This window comes from Hordeum vulgare, chromosome 3H (assembly GCF_904849725.1).
Source record: "Hordeum vulgare subsp. vulgare chromosome 3H, MorexV3_pseudomolecules_assembly, whole genome shotgun sequence".
Classification (NCBI taxonomy): domain Eukaryota; kingdom Viridiplantae; phylum Streptophyta; class Magnoliopsida; order Poales; family Poaceae; genus Hordeum; species Hordeum vulgare.
In genome coordinates, this window is record NC_058520.1 from 160,903,403 (window position 1) to 160,927,877 (window position 24,475).

Here is a 24,475-nt window from a genome sequence, read left to right on the forward strand (position 1 = left end):
TGATTGTGATGTGATATGGCCAACGATGTGATGTGATATATTGGATGTATGAGATGATCATGTTGTAATAGATATATCGACTTGCATGTCGATGGTACGGCAACCGGCAGGAGCCATAGGGTTGTCTTTATACTAACGTTTGTGCTTGCAGATGCGTTTACTATTTTGCTAGGATGTAGCTTTAGTAGTAATAGCATAAGTAGCACGACAACCCCGATGGAAACATGTTGATGGATGATCATGGTGTGGCGCCGGTGACAAGAAGATCGTGCCGGTGCTTTGGTGATGGAGATCAAGAAGCACGTGATGATGGCCATATCATGTCACTTATGAATTGCATGTGATGTTAATCCTTTTATGCACCTTATTTTGCTTAGAACGACGGTAGCATTATTAGGTGATCTCTCACTAAAATTTCAAGACGAAATTGTGTTCTCCCCGACTGTGCACCGTTGCTACAGTTCGTCGTTTCGAGACACCACGTGATGATCGGGTGTGATAGACTCAACGTTCACATACAACGGGTGCAAAACAGTTGCGCACGCGGAACACTCGGGTTAAGCTTGACGAGCCTAGCATGTGCAGACATGGCCTCGGAACACATGAGACCGAAAGGTCGATCATGAATCATATAGTTGATATGATTAGCATAGGGATGCTTACCACTGAAACTATACTCAACTCACGTGATGATCGGACTTGGGATAGTGTAAGTGGATCATGAACCACTCAAATGACTAGAGAGATGTACTTTTTGAGTGGGAGTTTAGCATATAATTTGATTAAGTTGAACTCTAATTATCTTGAACATAGTCTAAGTCCACTTTGAATATATTTGTGTTGTAGATCATGGCTCACGCGACAGTCATCCTGAATTTTAATACGTTCCTAGAGAAAGCTAAGTTGAAAGATGATGGAAGCAACTTTGTAGACTGGCTCGTAATCTTAAGCTAATCTTACAAGCTGGGAAGAAGGATTATGTCCTTAATGCTGCGCTAGGAGATGAACCACCCGCTAGGGCTGATCAGGATGTTAAGAACGCTTGGTTAGCACGTAAGGAGGACTACTCAATAGTTCAATGTGCAGTCTAGTATGGCTTAGAACCGGGACTTCAACGTCGCTTTGAGCGTCATGGAGCATTTGAGATGTTCCAGGCGTTGGAGTTTATCTTTTAGAAGAATGCCCGGATCGAGAGGTATGAGACCTCTGATAAATTCTATGCTTGCAAGATGGAGGAAAACTCGTCTGTCAGTGAACATGTGCTCAAAATGTCTGGGTACTCAAACCGTCTAGCTGAACTGGGGATTGAACTCCCGCAAGAAGCTATCACTGACAGAATCCTTCAATCACTGCCGCCAAGCTATAAAGGCTTTGTGTTGAACTACAACATGCAAGGGATGAACAAGTCTCCCGGCGAGTTGTTTGCGATGTTGAAAGTCGCAGAGTCTGAACTTCGTAAAGAGCATCAAGTGTTGATGGTGAGCAAGACCACTAGTTTCAAGAGAAACGGCAAAGGAAAGAAGGGAAATTCGAAGAAGAGCGGAAAGCCTATTGCCAATCCGCCGAAGAAACCCAAGGCTGGACCTAAGCTTGAAACAGAGTGCTTCTATTGCAAGGGTATGGTTCACTGGAAGCGCAATTGCCCCAAGTATCTGGCAGATAAGAAGGCGGGCAAAGAAAAATCAGGTATATTTGATATACATGTTATTGATGTGTACTTAACCGGCTCTCGTAGTAGTGCCTGGGTATTCGATACCGGTTCTGTTGCTCATATTTGCAACTCGAAGCAGGAACTGCGGAATAGACGAAGGCTGGCGAAAGACGAAGTGACGATGCGCGTAGGAAATGGTTCCAAGGTTGATGCAATCGCCGTCGGCACAGTGTCACTTCAGCTACCATCAGGATTAGTGATGAACTTAAATCGTTGTTATTTAGTGCCTGCGTTGAGCATGAACATTATATCTGGATCTTGTTTATTGCGAGACGGTTACACTTTTAAGTCTGAGAATAATGGTTGTTCTATTTCTATGAGTAACATCTTTTATGGTCATGCACCGAATGTGATAGGATTGTTCATATTGAATCTTGATAGCGATACGCATATACATAACATTGAGACCAAAAGAGTTAGAGTAAACAATGATAGCGCCATATTTTTGTGGCACTGCCGCTTGGGTCATATTGGTGTAAAGCGCATGAAGAAACTCCATGCTGATGGAATTTGGAGTCACTTGACTTTGATTCACTTGACACGTGCGAACCATGCCTCATGGGCAAGATGACTAAGACTCCGTTCTCCGGAACAATGGAGCGTGCAAGTGACTTGTTGGAAATCATACATACCGATGTGTGTGGTCCAATGAGCGTAGAGGCACGTGGCGGATATCGTTATTTTCTCACCTTCACTGACGATTTAAGTAGATATGGTTATGTCTACTTGATGAAGCACAAGTCTGAAACATTTGAAAAGTTCAAGCAATTTCAGAGTGAAGTGGAAAATTATCGTAACAAGAAGATCAAGTTCCTACGGTCTGATCGTGGGGGTGAATATCTGAGTTTCGAGTTTGGTGCTCACTTAAGACAATGCGGAATTGTTTCGTAGTTAACACCGCCTGGAACACCACAGCGTAATGGTGTGTCCGAACGTCGTAATCGTACTTTGTTAGAGATAGTGCAGTCTATGATGTCTCTTACTGATTTGCTGTTATCATTTTGGGGTTATGCATTAGAAACAGCTGCATTTACTTTAAATAGGGCACCATCAAAATCCGTTGAGACGACACCATACGAACTGTGGTATGGCAAAAGGCCAAAGTTGTCGTTTCTTAAAGTTTGGGGATGTGATGCTTATGTCAAAAAGCTTCAGCCTGAAAAGCTGGAACCCAAAGCGGAAAAGTGCGTCTTCATAGGTTACCCAAAAGAGACAGTTGGGTACACCTTCTATCTCAAATCCGAGGGCAAAGTGTTTGTTGCTAAAAACGGAGCTTTTCTCGAGAAGGAGTTTCTCTCGAGAGAATTGAGTGGGAGGAAGATAGAACTTGACGAGGTTGTCGAACCTCTCATCCCTCTAGATAGTGGCGCAGGGCAAGGGGAAACCTCTGTCGTTGCGACGCCAGTTGAGGAGGAAGTTAATGATGATGATCATGAAACTTCAGTTCAAGTTTCTGTTGAACCACGCAGGTCGACGAGATCACGCGCTGCTCCAGAGTGGTACGGTAATCCCGTCTTATCAATCATGTTGTTAGACAACAATGAACCTGCAAATTATGAAGAAGCAATGGTGGGCCCAGATTCCAACAAATGGCTAGAAGCCATGAAATCCGAGATACGATCCATGTATGAGAACAAAGTGTGGACTTTGGAGATACTACCTGAGGGCCGCAAGGCTATTCAGAACAAATGGATCTTTAAGAAGAAGACGGACGCTGACGGTAATGTGACCGTTTATAAAGCTCGACTTGTGGCAAAGGGTTTTTCACAAGTTCCAGGAGTTGACTACGATGAGACTTTCTCACCCGTAGCGATGCTTAAGTCCGTCAGAATCATGTTAGCAATAGCTACATTTTTCGATTATGAAATCTGGCAGATGGATGTCAAAACGGCGTTCCTTAACGGTTTCCTTAAGGAAGAGTTGTGTATGATGCAACCCGAAGGTTTTGTCGATCCTAAAAATGCTGTCAAGGTGTGCAAGCTCCAGCGATCCATTTATGGACTGGTGCAAGCATCTCGGAGTTGGAACAAACGCTTCGATGAGGTGATCAAAGCATTTGGGTTTATACAAGTGGTTGGCGAATCTTGTATTTACAAGAAAGTGAGTGGGAGCTCTGTGGCGTTTCTAATATTATATGTGGATGACATATTACTGATTGGAAACAACGTAGAGATTTTGGAGAGCATAAAAGGTTACTTGAATAAAAGTTTCTCTATGAAGGACCTAGGAGAAGCTGCTTACATTCTAGGCATTAAGATCTATAGGGATAGATCAAAACGCCTGATAGGACTTTCACAAAGCACATACCTTGATAAAGTTTTGAAGAGGTTCAAAATGGAACAGTCCAAGAAAGGGTTCTTGCCAGTTTTACAAGGTACGAGATTGAGTAAGACTCAGTGCCCAGCAACTGATGAAGATAGAGAGCATATGCGCTCCGTCCCCTATGCTTCAGCCATAGGTTCTATCATGTATGCGATGCTGTGCACTAGACCGGATGTTAGCCTGGCCATAAGTATGGCAGGTAGGTTCCAGAGTAATCCAGAAGTGGATCACTTGACAGCGGTCAAGAATATCCTGAAATACCTGAAAAGGACTAAGGAGATGTTTCTCGTATATGGAGGTGACGAAGAGCTCGCCGTAAAAGGTTACGTCGATGCAAGCTTTGACACAGATCCGGACGACCCTAAGTCGCAGACCGGATACGTATTTATTCTTAATGGGGGTGCAGTAAGCTGGTGCAGTTCCAAGCAAAGCGTCGTAGCAGATTCTACATGTGAAGCGGAGTACATGGCTGCCTCGGAGGCGGCTAAGGAGGGTGTCTGGATGAAGCAGTTCATGACGGATCTTGGAGTGGTGCCAAGCGCACTGAATCCAATAACCTTGTTCTGTGACAACACTGGTGCCATTGCCTTAGCAAAGGAACCACGGTTTCACAAGAAGACCAGACACATCAAACGACGCTTCAACCTCATCCGCGACTACGTCGAGGAAGAGGACGTAAATATATGCAAAGTGCACACGGATCTGAATGTAGCAAACCCGCTGACTAAACCTCTTCCACGGCCAAAACATGATCGACACCAGAACTGTATGGGTGTTAGATTTATTACAATGTAATTCACATGGTGATGTGAGGGCTAGATTATTGACTCTAGTGCAAGTGGGAGACTGTTGGAATTATGCCCTAGAGGCAATAATAAATATAGTTATTATTATAATTCCTGTATCAAGATAATGGATTATTATCCATGCTATAATTGTATTGAATGAAGACTCATTTACATGTGTGGATACATAGACAAAACACCGTCCCTAGCATGCCTCTAGTTGGCTAGCCAGTTGATCGATGATAGTCAGTGTCTTCTGATTATGAACAAGGTGTTGTTGCTTGATAACTGGATCACGTCATTAGGAGAATCACGTGATGGACTAGACCCAAACTAATAGACGTAGCATGTTGATCGTGTCATTTTGTTGCTACTGTTTTCTGCGTGTCAAGTATTTGTTCCTATGACCATGAGATCATATAACTCACTGACACCGGAGGAATGCTTTGTGTGTATCAAACGTCGCAACGTAACTGGGTGACTATAAAGGTGCTCTATAGGTATCTCCGAAGGTGTTAGTTGAGTTAGTATGGATCAAGACTGGGATTTGTCACTCCGTGTGACGGAGAGGTATCTCAGGGCCCACTCGGTAATACAACATCACACACAAGCCTTGCAAGCAATGTAACTTAGTGTAAGTTCCGGGATCTTGTATTACAGAATGAGTAAAGAGACTTGCCGGTAAACGAGATTGAAATAGGTATGCGGATACTAACGATCGAATCTCGGGCAAGTAACATACCGAAGGACAAAGGGAATGACATACGGGATTATACGAATCCTTGGCACTGAGGTTCAAACGATAAGATCTTCGTAGAATATGTAGGATCCAATATGGGCATCCAGGTCCCGCTATTGGATATTGACCGAGGAGTCTCTCGGGTCATGTCTACATAGTTCTCGAACCCGCAGGGTCTGCACACTTAAGGTTCGACGTTGTTTTATGCGTATTTGAGTTATATGGTTGGTTACCGAATGTTGTTCGGAGTCCCAGATGAGATCACGGACGTCACGAGGGTTTCCAGAATGGTCTGGAAACGAAGATTGATATATAGGATGACCTCATTTGATTACCGGATGGTTTTCGGAGTTACCGGGAATGTACCGGGAATGACGAATGGGTTCCGGGAGTTCACCGGGGGGGGGGGGGCAACCCACCCCGGGGAAGCCCATAGGTGTTGGGGGAGACACACCAGCCCTTAGTGGGCTGGTGGGACAGCCCACAAGTGGTCTATGCGCCAAGAGAAGAAAAATCAAGAGGAAAAGGAAAAAAAAGGAGGAGGTGGGAAGGAGGAGGACTCCCTCCCACCAAACCTAGTCCAACTCGGTTTGGGGGGGAGAGTCCTCCCCCTTGGCTCAGCCGACCCCCTTGAGGGTCCTTGGACCCCAAGGCAAGGCCCCCTCCCTCCCACCTATATATACGGAGGTTTTAGGGCTGATTTGAGACGACTTTTCCACGGCAGCCCGACCACATATCTCCACGGTTTTTCCTCTAGATCGCGTTTCTGCGGAGCTCGGGCGGAGCCTTGCTGAGACAAGGTCATCACCAACCTCCGGAGTGCCGTCACGCTGCCGGAGAACTCTTCTACCTCTCCATCTCTCTTGCTGGATCAAGAAGGCTGAGATCATCGTCGAGCTGTACGTGTGCTGAACACGGAGGTGCCGTCCGTTCGGTACTAGATCGTGGGACTGATCGCGGGATTGTTCGCGGGGCGGATCGAGGGATGTGAGGACGTTCCACTACATCAACCGCGTTCTCTAACGCTTCTGCTGTACGGTCTACAAGGGTACGTAGATCACTCATCCCCTCTCGTAGATGGACATCACCATGATAGGTCTTCGTGCGCGTAGGAAATTTTTTGTTTCCCATGCGACGTTCCCCAACAATCAGTACCGTGCATCACCCGTTCTCACCTTGAGGATCGGTGCAACTTTCGCCAGTGTCTCCAAAGACCTATCATGGCATTTCCATAGCCATTCTGAGATATATTGCCATGCAAATGCCATCGTCACTTCACATGACTAGTTCGTTCATCATCATAATGCTTTGCATGATCATAAGAGCTGACATAGTATTTGTGGCAAAGTCACCATTTATCATAATGCTTTGCACATCCTGGTGCACTGCCAGAGGCATTCATTCAGAGTCATATTGTCCTATCAATTTTTGTATTGAGTTGTAAGTAAATAGAAGTGTGATGATCATCATTATTGGAGCATTGTCCGAGTGAGGAAATAAAAATGGGGGAGGCCAATGAGCCCACTATAATAGTAAAAGATGATAATAATAAAAATGAATGAGAGAAAAAGGAAGAAGGGACTTTCCTACTATAATTTACCACACTTGTGCCTCAAAGTGGCACCTTGTTCTTCATATAGAGAGTCCCATGTTATATCATTCATATGCTAGTGGGAATCACTTTTTCATAAACTTGGCTTGTATATTTCGATGTCGGGCTTCCTCAAATGCCCAAGGTCTTCATGAGCAAGAAAGTTGGATGCAAACCCCACTTAGCTTCAGAGGAGCTTTCATACGCTTATAGCTCTTGTGCATCATTTGCATGGCAATCCCTACTCCTCGCATTGATATCTATCGATGGGCATCTCCACAGCTCATTGGTACGACTAGTTGATGTGAGGCTATCTTCTCCACTTTTACCCCTTTGAAACGTACCACCATTTTCCATTCCACCTTTATGCCATGTCCAATGGTTCATGCTCATGTATTGTGTGAAGAATAAAAAGTTGATGCATCTTGAAAACGTAAGAGTTAATTGCCTAACTTGGACACCATGGTGCTTGACATTTGTATTAATGTGGTGAAGATGGAGCCATGCCTTGCAATGGATGGGGGTAAAACAATCTTTGAGGATCATATACTTTGAAAAATTAAAGATTTGCTGCTTATACCTATAAGTATTGATATGTTAATATTTACTAATTAATCGTTTCTTAGTGAGTGTACATGCATAAGGTTACATCATGGATATCATGTCACATAAGAAATTCTGTTTTTATCATTTACCTACTCGAGGACGAGGAGGAATTAAGCTTGGGGATTCTTGATACGTCTCGAACGTTTCTATCATTTTTGGTTGTTACATGGTGATATATTATCATTCTAGAATACTTTTGGGGGTATTTATTTACCAATTTATATTATTTTGAGCACTAATCTATTGACCGAGTGCGAGTGCTAGTTGTTTTTTGCGTGTCTTTCACTTTTCAGGTTTTCCATGTCAAAAGAAGTCCAATTGCCCTGAAACTTTTTGGTGATTTTTTCGGACCAAAAGAAGTCCAACAAGCATCGAAAGAAGGTTGGAGGCCTCACGAGGGGTCGACAAGCCAACACGGTGTGGCCTCAGGGTGGCTGATAGCTTGTGCTTCTCTCTTGGCCCTCCTAGCACCATTTTGGCTTATAAATTCTCATCTATCCTAAAAACACCAGAGGGAGTACCGAAACTTTTTTCACGCCACCGCAAGTCCGTGTTACGACGGAGGGCCATCTGGAGCTCCATTTTGGCACCCTGTTGGAGGGGAAATTAATCACGGAGGGCCTCTTCATCAACCTTGTTGCCCTCACGTTGATGTGTGAGTAGTTCACCACAAACATATGGGTCGATGGCCAGTACCTAGATGTCCATCTATCTCTCTTTGATCTTCAATACAATGATCATTTCATCTTCACTTTGATCCATATGATGTAATTCCTTTTGTGCGGTGTGTTCGTTTGGATCCGATGATTTGTGGGTTTATGTTCAAATTATTCATGATAAATATTTGAGTCTACTCTGAATACTTATATGGTTCTTATGTGCATGATTATGGTAGCTTCGTAATTCTCTCCGATCTATTGAAATAGTTTGGCTAACTAGATCGATATTTCTTTGGTGAGAGAGGTGGGTTCTGCTAGGTTTAACCTGGCAAATTTCTATATCCCAGTGACAGAAGGGGACAAGATCCGCCTATTTGTTGCGCCTACTAAGTATAAAATGTTGGGGTTTATTCATATTGCTTGAGTTTACTTTGTCTACATCATGTCATTGGTCTCCATGCATCAGTCTTTGTTACTTAATACTCTAGATGCATGCTGGATAGCGGTTGATGAGTGGAGTAATAGTAATAGGTCCAGGGAGGAGTCCACCTATTTGTTTATGGAAGTGATGCCTACATACACATGATCATTGCCATGAATATGCCATAACTATCCACTTTTCTGTCAATTTCCCAATAGTAATTTGTTTACCCATCGTATTATATTTTTCATGGGAGATGCCATTAGGGAAAGATATTGCCCCCGGGTCTATTCACAACATACAGATAAAACCTTCATTACGTTGCTGCCATTTACTTGTTTTTATTTTATCTTGCTATCTATAATAAGCTACAAACCTCACTTGCTTGCAAACAACAAGACAAGAGGATTGACAACCCTCTTGCTCGCGTTGGGTGTAAGTTGTTTGTTCTTTTGTTTGCAGCCGATGAAGATGGGTGTGGTTGGTTTTCCTATTGGTTCGATAAACCTTTGGTTCATAACTGAGGGAAACACTTACCCACATTGTGCTACGATAACCCATTCCTCTTAACGGAAAAATCAACACAGATCACAAGTATCAGGCTCCCCGGTCCATCCCCACTAGGCTCCATGGTCGTTGCTCTTGATGCCTTGTACTTAGGCTCCGTGTAGCAGATTGCACAGATCCGTTCATATTTTCTTGTTATTTCGAGAATCTTCACTATGCGTTGTTACGTCTCCATCGTATCTATAATTTTTTATTGTTCCATGCCAATATTATACAACTTTCACATATTTTTGGCAACATTTTATATGATTTGTTGGACTAACATAGTGATCGAGTGCCAAGTGCTAATTCCGGTTTGTCGCATGTTTTTTTGTTTTGCAGAATATCCATATCAAACAAAGTCCAAACACGTTAAAAATATAGAGAGAAATATTTTGGAATATATGTGATTTTTGGGAGGTGGAATCAACTTAAGTGGAGGCCAAAGAACTCTACTACCCACCAGGGGACAACCCATACCACCTGACATGCCCTGCCCTCTAGTGGCCACACAATGAGTCGGTTGGGGCTCTTCTTTGGGCACCAGAAAGATAATTTATGGGAAACCAGGATCTCCCGGAATTTAAGAAATGGTGAAGGGTAAGAAACCAGGATCGAGAAACACAAGAGAATAGAGAGGGAGATCCAATCTCGGAGGGCCTCGAACCCCTCCGTCGCCATGGAGGCCATGGACCATAGGGGGGATCTCCTCCCATCTAGGGGAGTCCAAGGAATAATAAGAAGGAGGGGGCTCTCTCCCCCCTCTCCCGGTGGCACTGGAATGACGTCGGGTCAAGGAGAGTGACATCGATCTATATCAACAATCTTGTCGCCGTCAACACCAGCTCTCTCCCCCTCTATCCAACGGTGTAACACCACTTTTCCCATAGTAACTCTCTACTTAAATATGGTTCTCAACACTACATACTATTTTCCAATGATATGTGGTTATCCTATGATGTTTGAGTAGATCCGTTTTGTCCTACGGGTTAACTGTGATATGATGTTATTGATATGAGTTGTGTTTTGATATGGTGTTGTCCTAAGGTGCCTTCCGTGAGCTGCGGACGTGAAGGATACACGTTAGAGGGTTTACAATATGTTCATGATTTTCTTATAGTGGGTGGTGAGAGTGAGAGAAACTTACACCCGAGTAAGGGAGTTGTGCGTGTATGGGAGTAAAGAGGACATCATGTTTAATGTTATGGTTGGGTTTTCCTTAATGATTTATAGTAGTTGTGGATGCTCACCAGAGGTCCAATCATCAGTATATATGATCCAAGTACTGAAAGTGTGTTAGCGTTTTCCTCTCCCTCATTGCACATGATAAATATCTATCATGTTCTATTCAATGGCCTATGGACAACCTTTTCTTTGCATTACACTAAAAAGCTTTCTAGTAAACGGACCCTAACTTTTATTTCCACGCTCTTTATTTTCTTTCAAACCTATCTATTACACCTACTAAGTACTTCTAGTTTATTCTTATTTTAGGTAAACAAACGTTAAGTGTGCATAGAGTTGTCTGAGTTGTCGACATAACTTGAGGGAATATTTGTTCTACCTTTAGCTCCTCGTTGGGTTCGACACTCTTATTTATCAAAAAGGGCTACAAACAATCCCCTCTAATTGTGGGTTATCAAGACTTTTTTCTGCCTCCGATGTCGGGGAGCAATAACGTTGGTGAATATTCTCATCTCTACTTGTTTGTTTTTTCACTAAGTAGTTTTTATTTAGTTGTTGTTTTCTATCTTTAATTATGGGTAGGAAATGCAAAATACCAAAAAAAATAGTTGTACCTACGAAACCAATGGTTGAAGAACCACCCAAAATCTATCATACTACTGAAGGTTTTTTACTTGGATCATCTTTGACCCCTATGTGCTCGTGCTGAAAGCCCAACTAGTTTAGTTGAGGGCAAATCATTAGATGAGCATGCTTATTATGTGCGAGACCGCTTATCTCAAAAAGGGAAAAATTTATGGTATCATATTAATACTTTGCGTTGTTATGCTTGGAATTCATGTAAAATATATGATTTTACTTGTTGTTCTAAAGACCCTAAGAAACACCTTCCCTACCAATGTGAGTTTAGTGATAATGGAATATTATATTCTGATGCTAAAGGTGTTTATATTTATTATGATGTTGAACAAATTGATGAATTTGTTGCTTTTAAAGGTCCTTGTGAAATTGCTTCTTTGATTGAAATGTATGATGCTACTCTTTACAAATCTAAAAAAATTCCATACTTAAATATTGCTATGAAAATTATGCTTCTATTTCTTATGTTAAACTATATATTGAGGACTCCTCTACTGTCCAACAAAAGAATAATATTTTGCAAGAGTCTATGGAGGAAGAAATTGATGAAACTCTAAGCTCATTAGATGAAAAATATGATGAGGAGAGTGAAGAACAAAGGGAGGAAGAGCGGATTAGCTACCCGTGACCACCTTCTAATGTTAGCAACTCTTCAACTCATACATTGTTTAATTTCCCTTTGTACTTGCTATTCTTTTGGCCAAGATGCCAATATGAATTATGCTTGTGAAGATGAACTTGCTATAGTTCCGTATGTTAAGAATGAATTTGTTGCTATGGCACCCACACATGATAGTCCTATTACCTTTTTGAATTCTCCCAATACACTATTTCGAAGAAGTTTTCTCTTATTAAGGATTATATTGATGGGTTGCGTTTTACCATTACACATGATGGTTTTCATGGATATAATATGCATGTTCTTGCTACTCCTACTTGCAATTATTATGTGAGATGAACTACATCTCCAGCTCTTTATGTTTTAAACAGGATACAATTGCAAGAAACTGCTTATGCTATGTATTGGCCTTTACTTGATGTGCATGAATTGTTATTTTATGACATGCTGATGCATAGGAAGAGAGTTAGACTTCGTCATTGCATGATATATGTTTCTTCGTGCTCACTACTAAATTACAAATCATTCTTAATTAGAGTTGGCTTTGATATACCTTGGGATCCGAGTGGATCCATTAGTTGGACACTTTATGCCTAGCTTAATGGTTTTCAAGAAAGAGCTGTCAGGGAGACAACCCGAAAGTTTTAAAGAGTCATTTATTCCTATTGAGAGCTTTCAAAAGTTTGGAAAACAAACAATATAGAGGGGAACTTAAAACTTTTTCAAAAAGGGAAGCGATCGGAAGGTTATGCATTGGACAAGTGAGGGTCGACCTTGGAGACTTGTGTTCATGCTCATGGAAACATTGTAGTTTCATGAGTTTCTCACAAAAATAATTATCCCGTTGTAAAAAAAACGTGGTATTATGAAAATAATGTGCCAAGATTTTCCTTTAGGATGATTAGATTGCTTGTTGGTATGTGCGGTGCAAAAACAGAAACTTTGTCTGTAGTGCGTGAATTTACATTTTTTACTGGAACATTGACAGTTCCTGAGATTTTTATGCAGTAATTCTATGCAAATGGTTTATTTAGTCCTATTTTTTTCTAATTTTTAGGTTACATAAGTATGGTCAATTTTCAGATTACTACACAGTGTCCTATTTTTGATAATTTTGTTTGATGCATTGTTTTGCTTGTTTTGATGAAACTATCTATTGTATTGATGGTATAAGCCATGAGGAAGTTATATTATAGTAGCTATAATGCAAAAACAAAATATTAATGGTTTTCAACAGTATTTAAGGTAGTAATTTGCATTATTGTACTAAGGGATCTCATGAGTTTTTTGTTAAGTTTTGTGTGGATGAAGTGTTCGAAGTTCGAGGAGGTCTCGATATGACGAGATGGAGGACAGGCAAGAGTTAAATCTTGGGGGTTCCCAAGGTACCCCAAGTAAATATCCAAGGATACTCAAGTGTCTAAGCTTGAGGATGCCTCGGAAGGCATCCCATCTTTCTTTAACAAGTATCAGTATGTTTTGTTTTGTTCAGCGATATGCGTAAATCTTGGAGCGCCTTTTGTGATTAGTTTTTATTTTTATTTTATGAACCATGCTGGTATGAGATAGTCCATGGTTTATTTATAGAATTATCATTGCACTTCACTTGTATCTTTTGATTATGGTTATATAGAATGCTTCATGTGCTTCACTTATATCATTGGAAGTTTGGATTGCGTGTTTCTCTACATATACAAAAACGTTATTTGCAGAATGCTCTTTTGCTTCACTTATATTTATTAGAGCATGGTCTTTTGTATAAATAATTAGACTCTCATGCTTCACTTATACCTATTTATAGAATCAAAAGGAATTGGTCATTTATGTGGTTAGTCATAAAATCGTACATAAAACTTGTAGATCACTGAGTATGATATGTTTGATTCCTTGCAATAGTTTTGTGACATTAAGATAGTAATATTTGGGTGCACTAGTTGATGATTGTGGATTAGTAAGAATATTTATGTTAAGGTTTGTGATTACCGAAGCATGCACATATAGTCTCTTGTTATGCGATGAAGTTGGAGCAAATATTATCCTTGATTGAAATCCTTTGTGCTATTATAATGGAAGTCTTGCGATGGTTAACTCCTCCCAACCTTCTCCCTAGGGGCATCTGAGTAGTGCTTTACTTTGAGAGAGCTACTAAAATCTTGCAATAAGTATGAGAGTTCTTTGTGACTAATATGAATCCATGGATATACGCACTCTTACCTTTCCGCAATTTTTTTGACCAACTACTGTAGGGCAAACACCCCACAACCTTTTCTTTTATTTCATATCACAGAAGATCTATGTACAAGATAGGACAAGAATTTACACGAGGTGTGGGGAGAGTATACAAAACTCGGGGAGGTAAAAAGGAGATCCACATCAAGAGATCATCCTTAAATATAGGCTTAATCCTATGAGCTAAAAGGGAAATGTCATCAACAAAATTAGATTTCCATCTGTTAAAGCTTAGACGCTCGTTGTTGAAGACCTTTGCATTTCGGGTGATCCAAATAATCCAGCATGCAGAGAAGACCTCTTCAGAGAAGAAGGGGTGATGGAAGTCACTTTTGGCTCTCAGAGTACTGTCTCGCATGGAGTTTCCCTGCCATGAAATTTGAAGATAGTTCCAAATCCCGGTGCTGAACATGCAGGTAAAGAAAAGATGATCCGTGTCCTCTTTGATCCTTGCATGACAAAGAACACACAAATTGGATTCTGAAACATTCCAATGGCGTATCTCAAGCATGTCCTGAGTGTTTAGCCTGTCGATAATGAGCATCCAGGCCAACATCTTTATTTTCATGGTACAACAGCTCCTCCAAACCCAATTGAGAAGAGGGTTGGGAATAATTGGTTGATGAAAGCCTTTATGGTACCGTGCATTGCCCTTTCTCACCTCGAGAGTCGGTGCAAACTTCGCAGGTGCATCCAAAACCCGTGTTATGATACGCTCTATCACACATGAGCCTTACTATATCTTCCTGGAAACAACCACTATACCTACCTATTATGGCATTTCCATAGCCATTCCGAGATATATTTCCATGCAACTTACAGCGCTTCCGTTTTGATAACTTGAGGATTCATTTTCATATTGATTTGCATGATCGGAAGATCGCTAGAATGATATTTCCATGGCTTGCCCATTTTTATGTCCGTTCTATGCTAGATCATTGCACATCGTGGTACACTCCGAGAGGAGTTGATATAGAGTTATACTTTGTTCTAGGTATCGAGTTGTAATATTAAGTTTTGAGTAAATAGAAGTGTGATGATCATCATTACTATAGCATTGTCCCAGTGTGGAAAGGATGATGGAGACTATGATTCCCCCACAAGTCGGGATGAGACTCCAGACGAAAAATGAAAAATGGGGGAGGCCAAATGACCCCACCACAAAAAAGCAAAATAATGGGGGAGGTGAAAAAAGAAAAAATATAATAAAAAATCCCACCATGAAAAAAATGAGAGAAAATAGAGAAGGGGCATGCTAATTAGCACACTTGTGCCTCAAAGTGGCACCATGTTCTTTGTATAGAGAGTCTCTTGTCTTGTCACTTCCATATGCTAGTGGGGATTTTTCATTATAGAACTTGGCTTGTATGTTACAATGATGGGCTTCCTCAAATGCCCGAGGTCTTCATGAGCAAACAAGTTGTATGCACACCCACTTTGCTTCAGTCCAGCTTTCATACAGTTATAGCTCTAGTGCATCCATTGCATGGCAATCCCTACTCCTCGCATTGATATCTATTGATGGGCATATCCATAGCCCTTTGATATGTCGAGTTGAGGCGAGACTTTCTTCTTCACTATTACCCCTTTGAAACCTACAACCATATTCTGTTCCACCTTTATGCTATATCCATGGTTTACGTTCATGTATTGAGTGACTAATAAAAAGCTGAAGGGCGTTAAAAAGTACGATCCAATTGCTTGATTTGACACCTGGGTGCTCATGATTTATACCTTATGCTAGGAAGACCAAGCATGACGAGCTATATGATTTTTTAGGGATAACTTTCATTAGCGTTGATATTTTGAAAGACACGATTGTTTGTTAGGATGCCTAAATATTAAAGTGTTTATGTCAAATGATAGACTATTACCTTAAATGATTGATGACCCACAAGTATAGGGGATCAATAGTAGTCCTTTCGATAAGTAAGAGTGTCGAACCCAACGAGGAGCAGAAGGCTTTGATAAACGGTTTTCAGCAAGGTAATAACTGCAAGCACTGAAAGTAGCGGTAACAAGTGATGGTGTAGTGAGGTGAAACGTATCAAGCGAAAAGTAACAAGTAACAAGTAGTAGCAATAGTGCAGCAAGTGGCCCAATCCCTTTTGTAGCAAGGGACAAGCCTGAACAAAGTCTTATAGGAGAAAAAACGCTCCTGAGGACACAGGGGGATTTCTGTCATGCTAGTTTCATCATGTTCATATGATTCGCGTTCGTTACTTTGATAGTTTAATATGTGGGTGGACCGGCACTTGGGTACTGCCCTTACTTGGACAAGCATCCCACTTATGATTAACCCCTCTCGCAAGCATCCGCAACTACGAAAGAAGAATTAAAACAACGTCTAACCATAGCATTAAACTAGTGGATCCAAATCAGCCCCTTACGAAGCAACGCATAGACTGGGGTTTAAGCTTCTGTCACTCCAGCAACCCATCATCTACTTACTACTCCCGAATGCCTTCCTCTAGGCCCAAGTATGGTGAAGTGTTATGTAGTCGATGTTCACATAACACCACTAGAGGAAAAGACAACATACAACATATCAAAATACCGAACGAATATCAAATTCACATGACTATTATCAGCATGACTTATCCCATGTCCTCAGGAAAAAAAGTAACTACTCACAAAGCATAATGATAATCATGATCAGAGGTATAATGAATAGCATCAAGGATCTGAACAGAAACTCTTCCACCAAGTAATCCAACTAGCATCAACTACAAAGAGTAATCAACACTACTAGTAACCTTACAAGTACCAACCGGAGTCGTGAGACGGAGATTGGTTACAAGAGAGGAACTAGGGATTGGAGAGGAGATGGTGCTGATGAAGATGTTGATGAAGATGCCTCCCCTCCGACGAGAGGAGTGTTGGTGATGACGATGGCGACAATTCCCCCCTCCGGGAGGGAAGTTTCCCCGGTAGGATCGTCCTGCCGGAGCTCTAGATTGGATCTGCTCAAGTTCCGCCTCGTGGTGGCGGCGAAACCACGAAAAAGCTCCCGATTGATTTTTTCTGGAACGAAACCCTTCATATAGCAAAAGAGGGGGGCCAGTGGGCCGTCAGGGAGCCCACAAGCTTGCTAGCCGCCACCAGGGGGTGGCGGTGGCAGGGCTTGTGGCGCCCTGGTAGCCCCCCTCTGGTACTTCTTTAGCCCAGTATTTTTTATATAATCCCAAAAAATTCCACGTAAATTTTCAGGGCATTTGGAGATGTGCAGAATAGTGGACTAAGATTTGCTCCTTTTCTAGTCCAGAATTCCAGCTGCCTGAATTCTCCCTCTTCAAATAAACCTTGCAAAATAAGAGAGAAAAGGCATAAATATGGTAGCACAAAGTAATATAACACCCCATAAAGCAATAAAGATCAACATGAAAGCATGATGCAAAATGGACGTATCAACTCCCCAAGCTTAGACCTCGCTTGTCCTCAAGCGAAAACCAAGTTCCATAAACATGTCCACATGTTTAGGGACGAAGGTTTCGATAAAACATAATACGGACATGAGGGCATCATGATCACACATAGAACAACAATACATCATAAAGATTCTTATGGGAAAGTAACAATTCCTTCACAAAGCAAAGCATGAAGCAAAAAACCTTACCGAGAAGTAACCAACAACAGTCCAAAGTCATTGAAGCAATTGCAATTTATCACAACATCAGAAAGAGTCAAATAAGAGCTTGTACGGCAAACCCACATACTCAATCATCTCTTTTGTTTTCCACAATTGTTACAACTCATGTGGTACTCATGGTGTCAAAGTTTCTGCTGGACATAGAGGAAGATAGGGGCTCATAGTTTTGCCTCCTAACTATTTACCTCAAGGGTAAAGTCAACAACAATAAAGCATAAGTACTCAACTCCAAGTTGATATATGAATATAGATCTTTGCCAAGCATGTGACGGTAGCCAAGACAAAGGCAAATATATGGGATTGGTGAAGATCACCATGACTCTTACAAGGGAAAAAAGTAAAGGTACAAGATAGGCCCTTCGCAGAGGGAAGCAGAGGTTGTCATGCGCTTTTGAGGTTTGAATGCGTGTCCTCTTAGTGCGGAGGAACGTCACTTTATATTGCCTCCTTTGATAAAGAACTTTATTATGCAGTCTGTCGCTTTTATGTCTTCCTCATCACAGGTTCGTACAAAGCTTATTTTCCACACACTAATAGATCATACATATTAGAGAGCAATTTTTATTGCTTGCACCGATGACAACTTACTTGAAAGATCTTATTCAATCCATAGGTAGGTATGGTGGACTCTCATGGCAAAACTGGGTTGAAAGTTTATGGATGCACAAGTAGTATCTCTACTTGGTGCGGGAGTTTTGGCTAATATGAGGTGGAAGCAATCGTCACATGCTAAGGGATCTCTAATCATATAACATTGTTTGGAATCAAGCAAACACAATTCATTATGTTGTCTTCCTTGTCCAACATCTACTCCTAAGCATGTAATAGTTTGGTGAGTGCTCACAATTGTTAAAAGTGTCTAAGATGATATATTTATATGTGAACCTCTTTTTCCTTATTACTTCTTATTAATTGCAAAAAATGACTGAGGTCTATGTTGATTTATTCTCAACAAGTTTCAATCATCATACGTGTCATATGTGAAGCTATCACTTCCCATAAGATCATCTCATGATCTTTCATGCTATCGTTCTTTTCATACTTTTGATCATGACATAAAGCAAAGCCCTTGACTGAGTTACCCTTTATTATATAGCTCGCAAGCTCGAATACATCGGGGGAGACACAAGGCAAAAGACTCAAAACTAAACACTAAAGACTTATTCCTCTAAGAGAAGAAATAAAAACTGAAAAAGCAAAGAACTAAAACAAAGGTAAAAGCAAAAGATATAAAGGTGATACGATACCAGGGCAACTCCCCCAAGCTTGGCAGAAGCCAAGGGGATTGCCCATACCAATTCTTAGTTGTCTTCCTTTGGTGGTGATGGTGGTGGAGTTGTTGGAGTAGTCTGATCCTCTGTCTTCCAAGGCATAGGTGCTCCATCATGGCAGGATGAAGGAGTCGCCGGAATCCTCAAATCTGCAGCCAACCTTATTGGTTTAAATCTGTACTCATACTCACAGTTTTGGTTCTGCAGGTCATAGATCTGGCCTTGAAGTTGATCAACCCTGTCATAGAGCCTGGAGAGGTGTTTCCCAATGTCAATGGCATCCATCTTGTGATTGCTAGTGAACTCCGTGATCATCATGTGGTTGGCGTTGAGTCCATGCTCCACCATCCCTTGGCACTTCAAGACTTGTTGCTCCATTGCTTCGAGCCTCGTCTCCACGCTTCCGGTCTTCTTAGGCCCCTCAACATCACGGATGTGCAACATCCCCTCGCTCATCTTGATAGATTGAGGGTGTTTCAGCACTTCTATGAGGTAGGGATTGATGACTTTCTCGAAGATCTTGTCCTTAGGAGCGTTTGAGGAAGTCATGATGATCTAGATCTGCCACAGAAACAGGCTCGAAACAAAGATAGAGGAAGACTGCGCGATACGGAGATCAAAACCTTCGGGCGAATATATATTGATTTTTTCTGGACCAGAAGGAGTGCTCCGCAAGAAAACGGAGTCCGGGAGGCACACGAGGTGCCCACAAGTCCTCCATCCGCCACCGGGGGTAGGTGGCGGCTTCCAAGCTTGTGGCCGCCTCGTGCGCTCTCCGAACTGCTTTTTATTTTTCTAATTTTCCAAAAATTCCAAAACGGAGGAAATTTCCTATTGGAAAAGCATCGGAGTCCAATTTCTGACTGAAATAGATACCTCTTTGTTTTCAGCGTCTGAAACAGGCTGATAAACATCCCTTATGTACTCCTCTCGAGTTATGACATTGATGATATTGGTCTCAACATTTATGGGGGTACCGGAGATGTAATGCTTGATTATTTGCCCATTTACCACTCTAGGAAAATTTCCTTCCGTGTTATTGATTTTGATGGCACCGGAACGATATACTTCCTCGATAACGTAAGGACCTTCCCATTTAGAGAGAAGCTTGCGTGCGAAGAATCTTAAACGAGAATTGTATAGCAGGACATAATCACCTACATTGAACTCTCATTTCTGTATTGTTTTATCGTGCCATCTCTTAGCCTTTTCCTTGAATAACTTGGCATTCTCATATGTCTGGGCCCTCCATTCATCTAATGAGCTGATATCAAAAAACCGCTTCTCACCGACAAGTTTGAAATCAAAGTTGAGCTCTTGGATTGCCCAATAAGCTTTGTGTTCCACCTCAAGGGGTAAATGACAGGCCTTACCGTAAACCATTTTATACGGCGACATGCCCATGGGATTCTTATAAGCAGTCCTATAAGCCCAGAGTGCATTGTCAAGTTTGCTAGACCAATTCTTTCGAGATCTATTGACGGTCTTTTGTAGGATCAATTTGATCTCCCTATTACTCAACTCCACTTGACCACTAGACTGAGGACGGTAAGGAGATGCAACTCTATGGTTGACATCATACTTAGTGAGCATCTTGCGGAAAACACCATGAATGAAGTGTGAACCGCCATTAGTCATTAAATATCTAGGGACTCCAAATCTTGGGAAAATGACTTCTTTAAGCATCTTAATAGAGGTGTGGTGATCAACATTTTTAGTGGGGATAGCTTCTACCCACTTAGTGACGTAATCCAGAACAACTAAGATGTGAGTGTACTCATTGGAACTCGGGAAGGGTCCCATATAATCAAAGCCCCATACATCAAATGGTTCAGTGAGAAGTGAATAGTTCATAGGCATTTCCTGACGCTTACTGATGTTCCCTATTCTTTGGCATTCGTCACAAGACAAGACAAACTTACGGGCATCCTTGAAGAGAGTGGGCCAATAGAAACCTGATTGCAATACCTTATGGGCAGTTCTATCTCCAGCGTGGTGTCCTCCGTAGTCTTCGGAATGACACTTCTGCAAGATCTGTCCCTGTTCATGTTCAGGCACACAACGTCTAATAACACCATCTACTACTTCCTTATAAAGGTGAGGATCATCCCAAAAGTAGTGTCTCAAATCAAAGAAGAATTTCTTATTTTGCTGATAGGTGAAACTGGGTAGTATGTATTTGGCTACGATATAATTTGCGTAATTAGCATACCACGGTGCACTATGTGAATTGCGGATGACATTTAGTTGCTCATCAGGAAACTTGTCATCAATAGGTCGTGGGTCATCAAGGACATTCTCTAGCCTAGACAAGTTATCTCCTACAAGGTTATCAGCACCCTTTCGGTCAACGACATGCAAATCAAATTCCTGTAGCAGGAGAACCCATCTGATCAGCCTAGGCTTAGCGTCCTTCTTCTCCATAAGGTACTTAATAGCAGCATGATCAGAGTGAATAGTGACTTTGGAGTCAACTATATAAGATCTGAACTTTTCACATGCAAACACGACTGCTAAAAATTCCTTCTCCGTAGTGGCATAGTTTCTTTGGGCACTGTCTAGAGTTTTACTAGCGTAGTGAATAACATTCAACTTCTTGTCAACTCTTTGTCCTAGAATGGCACCAACAACATAATCACTAGCATCGCACATGATTTCAAAGGGCAAGTTCCAGTCAGGTGGTCGAACAATAGGTGTGGTTATCAAAGCCTTCTTAAGTATTTCGAAAGCTTCCTCACAATCCTCATCAAAAACAAAAGGAACATCCTTCTGCAAGAGGTTGGTAAGAGGCCTATAAATCTTAGATAAGTCTTTAATGAACCTTCTATAGAAACCAGCATGACCTATGAAACTTCGTATACCTCTGATATCTGTGGGGAAAGGCATTTTCTCAATTGCATCAACCTTAGCCTTATGAACTTCAATGCCTCTTTCAGAAATTTTGTGTCCTAAGACGATGCATTCATTAACTATAAAGTGTCACTTCTCCCAATTCAAGACGAGGTTGGTATCTTCGCATCTCTGTAAGACTCGATCAAGGTTGCTGAGGCAATCATCGAAGGAAGACCTGTAAATGGAGAAGTCAACCATGAAAACCTCGACAATCTTTTCACAAAAGTCAGAGAATATAGCCATCATACATCTTTGAAAGGTGGCAAGTGCATTGCATAAGCCAAAAGGCATACTTCTATAAGCAAAGGTACCGAAGGGGCAAGTGAAAGTGGTTTTCTCCTGATCAGATTGTGCAACAGGTATTTGCGAGAAACCTGAATAACCGTCTAGAAAGCAGAAGTGTGTGTGTTTTGATAGCCTTTCTAGCATTTGGTCGATAAACGACAAAGGATAATGATCTTTCCTGGTTGCCTTGTTCAGTTTCCAGAAGTCTATCACCATCCTATAGCCAGTAATAATCCTTTGTGGGATTAGTTCATCCTTATCATTAGGAACGACGGTGATACCTCCCTTCTTAGATACACAATGTACTAGACTTACCCAATCACTATGAGAAACAGGATAAATGATTCCTGCTTCCAGAAGCATTAATATTTCTTTTATAACGACCTCTTTCATCTTAGGATTTAATCTCCTTTGATGATCAACAACTGGTTAAAAGTCAGGATCGGTTTTAATCTTGTGCTGACATAGAGTGGGACTAATACCCTTAAGATCATCAAGAGTATATCCAATAGCAGCACGGTGCTTCCTCAGAGTTTTTAGTAACTTCTTCTCTTCGTGCTCCGAAAGGAGAGCACTAATAATAACATGATATATCTCCTTCTCATCAAGATAGGCATACTTAAGAGTATCAGGCAACTGTTTAAGCTCGAACACAGGATCACCCTTTGGTGGGGGAGGATCCCCAAGCAGTTCAACAGGCAGATTATTCTTGAGAATATGATATTGTTCTAAGACAATTTTATCTATCTCATCTCTCTCCTCCATATGCATATCATTTTCATGCTCAAGCATATATTGCTCTAAAGGATCCGTAGGAGGTACGGAAATAGAGGCAAGAGCAATAATTCCATCCCTACCAGACGACTCTTTTTCATGGGGTTGTCTTCCAAACTTGGAGAAGTTAAATTCATGAGACACACCCTCGAAACTAACTGTGACAATTTGCTTAATGCAATCAATGTGAGCATTGACAGTGTTGAGAAAGGGTCTACCGAATATGATGGGACAAAAGCTATCTTGTGCAGTACCAAGGACGAGGAAATTAGTAGGATACTTCGTCTTACCACACAGGACTTCTATGTCTCTCACAATTCCCAGAGGGCAGATAGTGTCTCTATTAGCTAGCGTAATAGTGACATCAATGGGTTCTAGCTCAGCAGGTGCAATCTCATCTTTGATTTCATCAAATAGGGAACGGGGTATTGCACTAACACTATCTCCCATATCACATAAACCATGGTAACAGTGATCTCCTATCTTGACAGAAACAACGGGCAGGCAAACTACATGTCCGTATTTGTCTTTCGCGTGAGGTTTAGCAATTCTAGCGGAGTCCTCACAGAATTTGATAACATGCCTGTCTACGTCTTCGGCTAAGAGATCTTTGATAATAGCAACACTAGGTTCAACTCTAATCTCCCCAGGGGGTGCAAGTGGTCTAATGTAACCCCTACGTATCACAATTGTAGCTTTAGAATAATCCTTTATCCTAGCAGGGTATGGTGGTTTCTCAGCGTAGGCACAAGGAACAACAGGTTCACTAAAAGCAATGACTTTCTCCTCAACTAGATTGGTTTTGACTATGTTGCTTTCTAGAGGAGGATGATACTTAAACCACTTATCTTTGGGAAGATCAACATGAGCAGCAAAAGATTCACATAGAGAAGCTACTATCTCAGAGTCAAGTCCATACTTAGCGCTAAAATCTCTGGAGGTGTTTGTCTGAACAAAAGATTTAACGCAATCAAACTGGAAATTCATACTTGACTCCTTACCTTCCTCCAGCTCCCAATCTTCAGAGTTACGTTTGATTCTTTCCAATAAATTCCACTTGTGGTCAATATCCTTCTTCATAAAAGAACCGGTACAAGAAGTGTCAAGCATGGTACGATCTTCATGAGAAAGCCGAGCATAAAAGTTTTGAGTGATAATTTCTCTCGAGAGCTCATGATTGGGGCATGAATATAGCATTGATTTAAGCCTCCCCCATGCTTCAGCTATGCTTTCCCTGTCACGAGGCCAAAAGTTATAAATAAAGTTCCGATCACGATGTACTAAATGCATAGGATAAAACTTTTGATGAAATTCCAATTTCAACCGATTGTAGTCCCATGATCCAGTATCGTCACATAGCCTATACCATGTCAACGCCTTATCCTTCAAAGATAAAGGAAAGACTTTCTTCTTTACCTCATCCTCGGGCAAACCTACAAGCTTAAATAAACCACAAACTTCATCTACATAGATCGGATGCAAGTCTGGATGTGAAGATCCATCTCCTGTAAAAGGATTAGCCAGCAGTTTCTCAAGCATACCCGAAGGAATT